General features: G+C 37.1%; 1 long non-coding RNA gene across 1 annotated transcript; it reads right to left on the bottom strand.

The window, feature by feature from the left end:
• Positions 1-320: 320 nt before the first annotated feature.
• On the bottom strand, positions 321-2,781 carry LOC309710437. The gene is made up of 3 exons (XR_014277715.1): positions 2,575-2,781; positions 840-995; positions 321-412 (listed from the first exon to the last, which is right to left on the bottom strand). It is a non-coding gene; the product is annotated as an uncharacterized lncRNA (long non-coding RNA).
• Between the last annotated feature and the right edge of the window lie 7,154 nt (positions 2,782-9,935).

Below are 9,935 nucleotides of genomic sequence, written 5' to 3'. Positions count from 1 at the left end.
TTTCACTATGTACTGCAACTTTACCAGTGCTGGCTTAAAACAAAGGATGGTACATATTCGAAGAGGTAAACATGTTGTTCCCACATCATAACTGGAAAACTGTTCAATCGTACAGTCTGGTCCTGAAAACCTGGGCCTTCTTTGAAAGGCTGTTCCTTTTGAGCTCCATAACCAGTTTCTATAATACCTCAAAGGTATACTTTTCCAGTGGGTAGGTGAGGTTCAAAGTGTACATTAGTCCAAACAGCATTGCAGCTGCTAGGGTATAGTTATCCAAATCCTGCCAGACTCTCTGGCCTTCAAGGACTATCCTGATGTCCTCAGGGCTGCCATTGGCATCTCTTGACTTTATGATGTAAATTCCCATGGTTGTTTCCTTATTAGATCGTTGGATAATGGCTTCATCTGTGGCCTAGAAAATGCAGAATTCCAAAATTTAATTAAACAGAACACTGGTTAAAGAACATTATACCAAATCTTATTTTAATCTGTGTCACTATTCCAAAAAATATTAACATTAACACATTAGGTGAAAAAAAAAATGGATTCATTACAGCATGTGATTTGAGTCCTCAGAATGCTTAAAAAGGTAATGCATGAAGTGAAATCTCCATGCAAAGAAGCAGAATACTGTCAGAGCATAGAGAGGTGTTCAACTATGAACTCCACACATAGTTCTAATGCAGGTAAAGGAAAAAAACAAACAAAAAACGCACCCATGGTAAATTGTGAAAATCCCAGGTGATTTTCAACATACTCCTGGCATAGAGTGACAAGCAGCATTTTGTTAAAATTATTATTTTCCCTAAAGTGTATACACAAATTAATTTTTTTCTTACCTGGGCCGTGGGCTCCAGAATGTTCTGAAGTCTTCTTCCTATTTGTCCTCCTCGCCTTTTGAAGACCTTTATTAGTTTGTCAGATAGCACATCTATCTGCGAGAGTAATATGGACTGCAGTGGCATGGTGGTAATGCGCTTAAACTCTGCATTTATCTAAAAAGAGAAGTTGTCACATAAAAATGCTGTCAAAATCTCAAATCTCACAAGGTTACATCCACACAAAGTTGTTATTTTTTGTCATATTACTATTTATTAGCTATGGGTCCCATGTTGCTGAGCAGTTCCATAGTTGCCCTTACTTCCATACCACCCAAAGCCTGTTTGCAACCACAGCAGTTGCCTCCTTCTGGCCATTTTGCAGTTCTGCCAAATGACCCATAAACTACATCTATTATTGTCATATACACATCAAGGTCTTTCATTAATACTTAGTTAAATTAGTTAATTTGACCTTTCCAGAAAATTTACCTTACAGAATGTGAGATAACATATGCAAATCTTCACTAGTAAATAAAATAATGTTATTAAAACATTAACTGTAACACCTCTACATAACAGAGCTAGAGAATTGTTCTGAAGCAACACCAATCTGCCCTTCAGCAGGGATAAGCATCATATATCGATACAGAAAAAATAAATTTAACATATTTATACTGTCATTATTTTTATCTCTTTAAGCCCTCCTCTCAGTCTCTCTATAAATCAGTTAAAACAATTTGTTGGGTTTTTGTGTGTCTGTAACATGTTATCAGTACATTACATTCACTGCCCCAGAACATGAAATAAAGCCCCACGTCACGCAGTTCCTCTCCTAATGAGTACTGCATAGGTGTCATGCCCTAAATAAACCCACTTTAGTGAAGACACCCCCCCAACACACACAGAGCACACCCCATGGCAAACTAGCTTATTTAACTGTTTAACTAAAACATTTTAGGTACAACCAGTTAACTAAATGGACACAAGTTTGTTAGTCTGTATTCACTGAGAAAAAACAAGCGAATGTGACTGGGCACACATTGAAAAAAAGCTAATGCACATTAGCGGGGGGTGGAGTTTCAACAGAAAACATAACTATTTTCTGTTATTTTGATATGACTGGTTTTAAAAGACTGAACATCCTTCTAAAACAAGTGAAAGGCGTGAGACTTAATTATGTTTAGACCAAAAATATAAATGATTCATGTTGGATATATTTACTGTGTTTTTACTAATTTAACAACCTCATCATTGCATTAGTCGCTTTATGCTATAGCATTGCGCTTACATTAGCTTGAAGCTCAAGGCCGTCATTTTATTTAATTTCTTTTTCTGGGCTTACAAACAGGACACACAACATTTAGATAACCGTTACACTGAATCTTGGGTCTGTGTTGAGTCTTCCAGCTGCTGACTACAGAAGCTAGATTGACCTTTCAGCATGTTTATAGCGGCTGTGGCTATGTGCTGGTAATATTACCGTGTGTGAGCAGTCACATTGGCAGCAGACATGTTTCAACAAACTAGTCATATACAAACAATATTAACTCACATTATATATGTTAATTACTAATTTGCTTATCGCATAATTTCGGTTACCATTAGCTAACTGGAGCTAGCTAACATTGGCCTTTCATGGTTTTCGATAAACAGCCCACATACCTGTAAAATAACAACACCCCAGTAAAAGTCCACATATATAAAGGGTCTACACTCTTTCTCACTGGTGTGTTAGCTTTAAAATCTTATTTACCTTCAAGTGTAAAACTCCAGATGGTAGTAGATTTTCCAAAGCGAGAGACAAAAATGGCGGACAGTGCAGCCGATTTTTCCTTTCCAGGGGGCGGAGCTTGAGGATAAAACACGACTAACTTGTTTCTTTTCAACATGATTTGTTCTAAAAGAATGAATATTCTTAAAGAATATGTGAAAATTAAAAGACAAAAATATGTTTAGATGTGAAATTTAAATTTGTCATGCTGGATATATGAAGTAATTCTATGCAAATTCAACAACCACCCTATTGCATTTTTTTCAGTGTATATATTGCTTTTTTGTCTTTATGCTTTGTGTGAACTAAAGTGTGTTGCTTATGAAATCCATGAACTGCTACAGAGAAAATGTAATTTTCTCTATATTTCTGTCATTGTAGCCGCTAAGACTGGTGGACCTAAATTTTCCCCACCACGTCTGTTCACATACAAGAGGAAGGGGAGTGAGCGGGTCAGCGCTCAGGGCACAGAAACTTAGCTGGCTTCAAACACCATTTATTTCCATAAAAGAAACTCAGCCAGAGTCACAAATACAAGATAAAATTACCCGTATACAATAAAAAAAAAAAACAAAAAAAAAGTGTTGCAACCTGCTAAAAACCCTGCCGGCAGAACTAACTATACACTATTAAAACAAGGCTAAAACATGTTTTCCATATGCTAAAATTACCCTCCCACAGTCCCATAATCCCACAGTCCAGCCACACATAGGCGAATGGTCCTTATCTTTTTTTTTTTTTTTTAAGAACTTTATTTAGAACAATAACAATGACAATCTCAAAGAGACAAGCGACATATTAAAACAATCAGAACAGAATCACATCTCCTATACACCACAATGAAATCGACAATAACTAAAAGTAAACATATATACACACACACATATATTTGCATATACACATGTATACATACACATTTATATTCACACATCTACATAATAATAATATAAAAAGATGAATAACCAATACAAAAATAAATAAGAATAAAAAAAGAATGAAAAACAAGGAACAGAAATAAAGAAGACAAGGGGATCATAAAATCTCTAAAAGTGAGGTTCCATAAACAAGACATATAACTTAAATAAGGGGCTAAGAAAAATCAAACTCCTCTAAAAATCTATGCAATTTGATTGCTTGGGGCTTATTTATCAGCTTAAGAGATTTACGGAACAGGGAGAGGTCGTTTTTAAGAGCAGGCCATGAAGGGGGGGATTTAGCATATCGGCATTTATGTATGTAATACTTTGTTAACTAAAAACTCACTATTTTTGTCCATAAGGATTACTCCAATTTGAATATTTTGAAAAGACCAAAAATCAATATATCCATACTGGGACAATATTAGGACATGGAGAGATTTCCATAAATTCTGGATTGTCACACATCCATAGAACATGTGCTCTGTTGTTTCCGAAGTTGTTTTACAAATATAACAGTTGTCTAACACAAATTTAAATCTGTCTCTCATAAATTCATTGGAGGGGTAAATATTTTTTGTAGTTCTAAAATGGACTTCTTTAAATTTGGGGGGAATTGGAAATGTTAAATATTTGGTTCTGATCAACGAGATCTCAGATTTGTTATAATCTTTAAAGACGAGTGAATGTTTTGTCCTACCTGGATATAAGGTGTTAACCAAATACCTCCTCAAAAACTGATTATTGCATTTTCCATTAACCAAGTCAAGACCATCTAGTTTAACTTTATGCAAATTTGGAGTCTGTATATTTGAAAAATTGTTCTTTACCGTATTTACAAGGACTGTTGGGATATTCTGTGAAACCTTTTTATAGAGCTCGAACGAGCAACTCGTGTCATATTTCTCATTAAGCCTGTTTAATTCAAGTATATCTCCATTTTCATCCATTATATGTGTCACAGACCAAATTTGTTTTGTCATCCATTCTTCCACAAACATAGATTTCCCCCGATTCAATATCACCCTATTATTCCACAATGGAACATTGTGGGGACTAAAGTTATGTTTAAACATTAATTTCCAATTTAACAGAACTTGTTGATGAAATTTGGAAAGTTTTATGGGTAGTTTAGAAATTTCAAAATCACATACTAAAAGGAATTGGATCCCCCCCAACTTTGTTGAAAATAAGAGATGGTATCAAGAACCAGATCTCATTATCATTTTTCAAGAAAGATCGTAGCCAATTAATCTTTAAAATGCCATTCATTATTTCAAAATCGATTGCTTTTAAACCCCCCTCTTCATAATCTTTTATCAAGTCCCTGTTACTAACATAATGATGTTTATTTTTCCATATGAAATTAAAATTCACCTTATTGATGTCTTTTATAATTCTTGGTGGGATGGCTAGGGAATAAACTGGATAGATTAATCTGGACAAAGATTCAACCTTGGTCAACATTATCCTGCCAAACAACGTTAAATCTCTCTGTAGCCAATGGTTTAGAGTTTTTTTTGCATTTGTCAATTGTATTCTGAATATTTTTTTCTTCACTATCAGCCATGCATTTAGTTATCCAGATTCCAAGATATTTGATTTCATTTTTGACAGGTATATCATACAAAGAAGAGTGAGAACAATTGTGGATACTCATGAGTTCACATTTGTCCAGGTTCAGGCGTAGTCCAGAAGCATCAGAAAAGATCTAAGGCCAATGGAATTTGTTCTTTATTTTTTAGAAAGACTGTTGTATCATCGGCAAGCTGACTTATTATTAATTTGTGATTATTTATGTCTAATCCTTTGATGTTTGAGTTTATGACAGTAATAGCAAGTAATTCAGTGGCTACAATGAATAAAAGAGGTGAGATGCTGCAGCCCTGCCTGATACCTCTCTCCACCCTGAACCTGGGACATGTGCCTTCTAAAAGAGAAACACAACTATTAATATCAGTATACAACATAGTGATCATATCCAGAAATGCATCACCAAACCCAAAATGTTTAAATGTCTTAATAATAAAAGTGTGTTCAATAGAATCAAATGCTTTATGGAAGTCCAAGAACAACATAAAACCATCATCCTTAATTAGGTAATTGTAATCGATGAGGTCCAAAACCAAGCGGATATTATTTCGGATCAACCGTCCTTTGAGAAATCCTGATTGTGTTGGGCTAATTATTTCAGAAATACCTGTTTTTAGTCTTGTGGCTAAAACTTTTGTAAAAACTTTGTAGTCTGTATTTAAAAGTGTTATAGGTCTTAGATTAATTAGTTTTTTCTTATCTTTCCCCGGTTTTGGAATTAATTTTATAACTCCCTGTTTCATTGTTGTCATAAGCTCCTTATGATTTATACATTCATTTATTGCACTGAATAATAGTAATTTTAGGTCTTCCCAAAAGTGCTTATAGAAATTAGTTGTTATACCATCTGGTCCCGGTGAACGATCAGATGCCATGCTCTTAATAGCAAAATCAAATTCTTCTATAGTCAGGTCTTCATCACAAATTTCTCTAAAATTATCATCAATTACTGGAATCCAATTACTGATTTTGTCAAAGAAGGAGGTGACATTTTGTTCTGAGTATGAAGACTTATAAAGGTTACTGTAAAAAGTAAATACTTCATTTGAAATGCGTTTAGGGTCTGTACATTCCTCTCCGTCGATTATTAGGTTACATATTGAGTTATATTCTTGTCTACGTTTTTCTAGATTGCAAAAATAGGCAGTGTTCTTTTCACCCTCTTCTATCCACTTGGCTTTGGATCGCAAATAAGCAGCCTTGGCTCTATAAAGGTACATTTCGTCCAACTTAGATTGTAAATTATAAATTTTTCCTTTTTCTTCCTCAGTCCAATTCAATTTGGCATACAGATTCATAAGTTCTTTCACTACATTTGATTCCTCTTCTTTTCTTTGTCTGTTTAACTTTTTACCGAATGCAATTAAGGTTTTTCTGATTCTAAATTTAAGATATTCCCATTTGAGTATCGGTGTATTGATGGCTTCATCATTCTGGACATCTAAAATTAATTTTTTAATAGAATTACAATACTCCTCATTTCTCAGCATCTGACAATTAAATTTCCAATAATCCTTAAATGTGTTGTTTTGGTCTTTGCTTTGTAGTCTCAGAATAATGGCGCAATGGTCACTTAAGGGACTGTTAGAAATGACTGTTTCCTTAACATATTGTAAAATTGAGTTGGATACCAACCAATAATCAATACGTGACCTGCTTTGACCATTAGGTTTGTGCCAGGTGAATTGTTTTACATCTTCGTTTAACACTCTCCATACATCTATTAATTTATTATCATTAGCGAATTTTTCAAATATTGGGTTTTTATGTTCTCTTGAAAACTTTGAAGGCCATCTATCCAACCATTCATCAGGAGTCACATTGAAATCACTTCCAACTACTATATAATCATTAGGGAATTTGGTATAAAGTTCCTTTATAACTGTAGAAATTTGATGCAATTCAATTCAATTCAATTTTATTTATATAGCGCCAAATCACAACAAAAGTCGCCTCAAGGCGCTTCATAATGATGCAGCAGGTTCTTATTCTCTTGATCATTGTTGTATCCATAAACATTAACCAAAATAATCAGAGTATTATCAGTATTTAACACACAGGCAACCCAATGTCCATTTTTGTCTGCCATGTTGCACAAAAACCTACCAGGACATCTGTTGAAACAAATAGCAACCCCAGCCGACCTGTTTGTACCATGACTAAAAAAATTTTTATCTCCCCATTGTTGTGACCAAAATTTCACATCAGATTCCTCAGAATGAGTTTCCTGGAGAAAAAAACTATTTGCCTGTTGCCCCTTGCAGAACAGAAAAACAGCTTTGCGCTTAATTGAGTCTTTAAGTCCCCTTGTGTTAAAGGAAAAAAAAGAAATATTAGTTTTTAATCAGATGAACAGCTTTAAAGAGGAAGTTTAGGAGATGGAGTAGGAAAATCTTGAGGTAAAAGTCCCATCATCCGAAATGTTCCACTGTATATTCCTTTCGTAGTCAGATGTCAGCCCGTACCTGGAGTCTCTACCCTGATGAGTTTGCCTTCTATGAAACCAAAAGGGCCCCTAAAGCCTGCAGCCTTGCCTTCCTTCCGTGCCTGGTCGATTTTTGGCCACAATGCTTGTCTGGATCTCCAGTCCTCTGGGGTCAGGTCTTCAGCAAAGCGGATGCCTTCTTCTTTGCACACGGGAGAAGCCTTTGTTCGCCTCCAGATGTCATCTCTCACGGCACGTCTCACAAACAGAATAATGATTTGTCGATGCTTATTCTCCACCGCTCTTCCCACTCTGTGGACAACATCAACTGCTTCTTCCATCTTCGTCTTTAGGTCCGGAGCAATCCTTCCTAGAAGTTCCACCACTTCTTCTCTGATATTTTCATTTGTTTTCTCCTTTTTCCCTTTGATACGAAGACACCATCTTCTTTTGTATCTTTCCTGGCTCAATACACGATCCTTAATATCGTCATTATCTTTTTTGATTGATTCCATCTCTTTTTCCAGGTGTTTTATTTTCTTTTTGCATTCTTGCAGCTCCTCTGAATTAAACTGTACTGATTTAGCGATGGAAGCCAGCATGGCGCTATGTTGTTGAATTTGTTTGCTAACTTCGTCCATGCGGTCATCAACACGTTTTCCAAGACTCTCAATAGCTTTCAGTATAGTGTCAGTGGATGTGTTGGAGTCATTATCACTAGCCGTACCTTTTGCTTTTTTCTCCATATGTGGTTTCTCAGGAGTATTATCAGGGGTTGTTAACAGTCTGTCCCTCTTGTTGCTGCTGGAATTAGCAGTTTCCATCGGAGCTGGGTAGTCATGCTCGCTGTTTCTCTGGGTTGTAAAAGGGAGGTTTTTCACTGCCGGAGGTTTCGTGTTGTTGGTTTTCTTCATGTTCGGGCTGAAACGTCGTCAATATAGCTCAAAGGAGTGGATTTTATAACTTCAAGATTAAAACATCGGGACTTTAGTGAGGAGTTCAGACGGATGCGACTGCTCAGTCCGCCATCTTGCCCGCCCCCCCGAATGGTCCTTATCTGAAAGGGACAGGAGAGGAACTTCTCTTCCGGTATGATAATAATAATCAAAGTGTTTTTATTGAGTTTTCAGAAAGCATATCATTCATACAGAAAAGCTCGAACTCAAGTCCTACCGCACAGTGTAAGACAAAACTATACCCAGACAGAGGAAGAAAAGAAAAGGGGGAAAAAAAAAAAAAAAGGGGGGGGGGGTGGGGGGAGTTGCCAGTTATGGAGTGGAAGGAAACTCATCTTCAAAATAGGAAATGAAAGGCTGCCAGACCTTAAAGAATTTCTTGGTGTTGCCCTGTATAGTAAATCTGAGATGTTCTAATTTGAGGTGTGCCATCACCTCCTCCACCCAGCGTTTATGGGATGGCGGTGTTGCCTTTATCCAGTTAAGTAGAATCAATCTCCTAGCCAGCAATGAGGCGAATGCTATTGCCTTCCTCTGAGAGGCTGTTAGTTGAGTTTCCCTCGGTGCCACACCAAAGATGGCTGTCAGAGGCATTGGTTCCATATCCTTATTAGAAATGAATGAGAATGTTCTAAAGATGTTAGCCCAAAAGTCTTTCAGCCTGGAACAAGACCAGAACATGTGGCATAAGTTGGCTGGTACCTGTTTACATCTGGGGCAGGTCGGATCGGCCCCCTGGTACATTCTTGCCAGTTTCTCCCTTGACAAATGCAGTCTGTGCAACACCTTGAACTGCATCAATCCGTGTCTCACACATATAGAAGCAGAGTGTACTAGATCTACAGCCCCCCCCCCAGTCAACCTCTGAAATGTCCAGCCCCAATTCTTCCTCCCATTTCCGTCTTACATTGTCCAGGGAGGGGGAAGCCACATTCTGAATATGTGTATATAGCGTGGACATTGTCCCCTTAGCAGTCGGATCTGTGTCCATCAACTCGTCTATCCATCCGCTTTGTGGAAGCTCGAGGGAGGGGCTGAATGACTTTTTCACAAAGTCCCGAACCTGGAAATATCTAAAGTAATTAGTCTTGGAGGAGATTCCATAGTCCTTTTCCAGTTGAGCAGCAGATATAAAAGTACCATTTTTAAAAAGATGTTTGACACATTCCACCCCAGCTCTATGCCATTCCCTAAAGGCTGTTCCCCCGAGGGCTGGGGGAAACAAGTGATTTCCATAGATGGGAGCAGACAGGAGGGCGGTTCTGTTTTTAAAATGTGATCTGAATTGAGTCCAAATTTTCAGAGAATGAGATACCACCGGGTTGTTTGTGTAAAGATGTTTGCTCAAGGGTAGAGGAGCGCAGACCAGGGAGCGCAGGGACACTGGACTAGAGACATACCTTTCCATATGAACCCATATTGGGGTTTCATCCTCATCCAACTCTTTGACCC

The sequence above is a fragment of the Aulonocara stuartgranti genome (assembly GCF_965226115.1).
Source record: "Aulonocara stuartgranti genome assembly, chromosome: 1".
Lineage (NCBI taxonomy): Eukaryota > Metazoa > Chordata > Actinopteri > Cichliformes > Cichlidae > Aulonocara > Aulonocara stuartgranti.
This window is presented reverse-complemented; position numbering and strand designations above follow the sequence as displayed.